The sequence below is a fragment of the Corythoichthys intestinalis genome, chromosome 11, assembly GCF_030265065.1.
Source record: "Corythoichthys intestinalis isolate RoL2023-P3 chromosome 11, ASM3026506v1, whole genome shotgun sequence".
Classification (NCBI taxonomy): domain Eukaryota; kingdom Metazoa; phylum Chordata; class Actinopteri; order Syngnathiformes; family Syngnathidae; genus Corythoichthys; species Corythoichthys intestinalis.
Window position 1 is genome coordinate 18,704,998 of NC_080405.1, and position 3,300 is coordinate 18,708,297.

At 35.9% G+C, this 3,300-nt stretch overlaps 1 long non-coding RNA gene across 1 annotated transcript; it reads left to right on the forward strand.

Annotated features, from left to right (window-relative positions):
- Positions 1 to 584: 584 nt before the first annotated feature.
- Positions 585 to 2,528, forward strand: LOC130923900 (uncharacterized). The gene is made up of 3 exons (XR_009064804.1): positions 585 to 673; positions 927 to 1,004; positions 1,241 to 2,528. It is a non-coding gene; the product is annotated as an uncharacterized LOC130923900 (long non-coding RNA).
- The last annotated feature ends 772 nt before the right edge of the window (positions 2,529 to 3,300 follow it).

A 3,300-nucleotide genomic window follows, 5' to 3' on the forward strand; every position in this document is an offset into this window, starting at 1 on the left:
CATCCGTTCAATTTTTTTTTTTACTGCACAGTTAAGGAGATGTGTCACACCGGATGCGTATTTAGAATGGTTTCTGTAAGGAGGTTTCTGAAGTGCAAGTGCACACTGTCAACGTGTAGGTGTAGATCTATGGAGGACCAAAGCTGCCAAAATTAAAAATAAAAGTAATTAAAAAGAAATCAATAAAAGGCAAAATATAAACGACTATAAATACAAAATAAGAATTAAGATACAAAAACTAAAAATAAATCCAAAAATAAATATGGAAATAAATAGCTAATTAAATAAAAGTAAAAATAAAAATGAATATATATACAAAAATAAGAAATTACATTAAAAATGTAAGAATAAATACAAAAATAAATATATTGATTGAAATAAATGTCAATCAATAAATAAAAGCGCTTTGCCTTATATTTACTTATTTCATTGTCAGCGCCAACTTGCAAGTGGAAATGTAATTCAAATGAGGGGGCGTTCCTAAGGGTGCCATGGGTTGAACTATTCGCTTATTGGTTATTCGATTTCTGAAATCTACTAGCCATGCCTGCCACAGATGACAGAACGTGGGTCTGAAAGTCAGGGAAACAGCCTACCTAGTTTAGTAGTCCTACTTGGTGAGAAGTGAGAGAATATGCATTATCCACCGTCGAATGTCAAAGCATGGTATAAGGTGAGTTTGTATGACAGTGGCATATTTTAAAATGAAAACTTGGTTATTCGTATGGCATGCTGCACTCTCTATATATATCTGACTGCTACTGGTATCAAAGCTACTTGTAACTGCTCCAGTGTAGCTTAGCAGAAGTTACAACTAAGTTCTCATGAAAGCAAACGATATTCCTGCTCACCATAACATTGTTTTTAGAGTCTCTGACTTGAATAATTCCACTGACATCGCAACGTTGGATGCTCAGTGATTACAGGGATCCCAGGATCTCATCCAAATTCTGGGTTCAGAATGATGCAAGGACGTCTCAGGTTCCGACGTACAAAGGTTCAGAGTAAGTGAATGTCATTAATAATTTGACTTGGACTATAGTTTCATTCATTCAAATGAAGTGTCAAGAGGAAATATTTGTGTTAAAAAAAAAAAATAACAAGCCGAATCATGACTTTGCCATCAGGGTTAAACCATTTTGTTATTTCAAGTCCTGTTTAAACACTAGAAATTACTTCTTCAGCTTTTATGCAATGCAACTTTTTAAATTGCAACTTGTTTTCCTGTTTTTTCATGGAGGACTTCGTGTGCAAGAATCCATGCCACGTCTGGATCCACCGGGAATTGTCCGCACACTACAACTACAAACTGTTCGGCGTAGATGATATTCTGTGCCAGCCCCCAACAGTCAAAGGCATAGCGATGGCAACCATAAAGTCATAAATTAAAGCTCTATATTGGGGGACTCGGAAGGAAGTACAAAAATAAATTAAGACCATATTTTTTTCACCCATTTTGGAACGATAAACCCATATACAGTATAATATAGACCATTTTAAATTAAGTTTAAATATTTCATGCTTTTATTATTTATTACGCGCTAGGAATCTAATTCATTTAGATTTGGAGTGCTTTCGCTGCCAGCCTCTCCCAGTCAAAAATTGATTGGATGTCAAGCGCTGTCAATGGCAGCCAATGAGTTAAATGTTGATGTTTATGGCTTGCAAAAATAAGAAACCCTAAAATTTTATGTCTCAGAATTACGAAAAAAAAAAATTCTGGGCCCTGCAACACATTGTCTGTTATTGCAGAAATGTTGGTATAGTTTTAGTTGCCACTTCTGGGAGATGATTGGATGAAATTTTACCCATCAAAATCAAATTATGAGGTGTGGCACGCCCTCTTTGCTTGTTGGCTCTTTGAAAATGGCTTAACAAGTTCAACTTCAAAAGGGATAATGTAAAGTGCTTATTTCTAATCAAAAACATAACATTAAAAAAAAAAAAAAAAACAATAAAAGCATGAAATATCCCTGACCAAAAAAGTTAAATAAAATTATATAAATGTGAACACTTTCACAGTCTAGGGCTATGCACATACAGATGAGGCTAATCAATAACTAAATTTGCCATATACGATGTGTAAATGTTTAGTTATATTTTAGGACTAGTTGGTTCAACTTTAAATTACATATTTGCAGTTTTATGTGATGGTCCCAGAAGTGCAGCTGCGACAGGCCTTGACTCCTGAAGAAATTCAGCAGATGTCAGAATTTTCTAATGTATTGAATGTCTACAACGAGACTATCCATCCTGCGTCAAATATTTGGACTTGTTTTAAATGACAGCATAGAATGTTGGTTGTCGTTGATGTGACATTACCTCAATAATGTGAAGAAATAATAAAGGCAATGATTGTTTTTCTGCAAAGTAATATTTTATTGATGACCAGTGTAATACAATACAAATGATAAACAGGCAATTGATGTACAAAAAAGGACTTCCAGCACAACTAACTCGTTCATCAAAAAAATTGTCCACTGGACACCAACATGAGCCACTTAAGGTCAGTAACTTTTTCCCCTAATACTGGCCAACTGCTCACCACCAGCATTCCCTGAAATGTAAATTTATTGCGTCTTCGGGGAGCTTTAGGGTAAAAAAAAAAAAAAAAAAAAAAAAAAAAAAAAAGCACGTAGATAAGTGAGGACGAGAGATGTCTTATCGTTGAGGAACGACACCCCAAACTTCCTCAGAAGTATCTAGAAGAAAATAGATGACAACGGCAAAATGGTATAATAGATTAGCTACGAAAGCATTAAACGAGACACCAGCCGGTGCAAACAGTCTTCCAGAGCACCACACGAACTTGAATGTGTGAATTTTGTTTCACTAAATTGCGCTAACGCTAAACTATTCCTTGTGAGTTTAATGTTGTTAGCAGCTTTATCCATGTCCCGCCTTGCCTCCCCTTCCTGAGACCCAATGCAAGGTATTAGTTTATGGAAGATTATATAGATTCAACATAACTCAACTGGACTTAAGTAAAAAGTTTTTCAAAAAACACACACCAAATTACCAATTTAATACGTACCTTGTCCTCATCCAACCGATTGCCAGCATCCCGTAGCCGCTTGGATTCCGACCTTCTCGTCTCGTCCCATTATTTTACGAAGCAAGCAAGCAGCAGGAAGGCAGACATTACTTCGTCGATCGAGAGGATCACTGAACTGGCATGTCGATCGACCAATGGGTGAATAGTTCAACACATGTAGTACCGCCCCCTCATTTGAATAACATTTCCACTTGAACGTTGGCACTGACAATGAAATAAGTAAATATATGGCAAAGCGTTTTTAT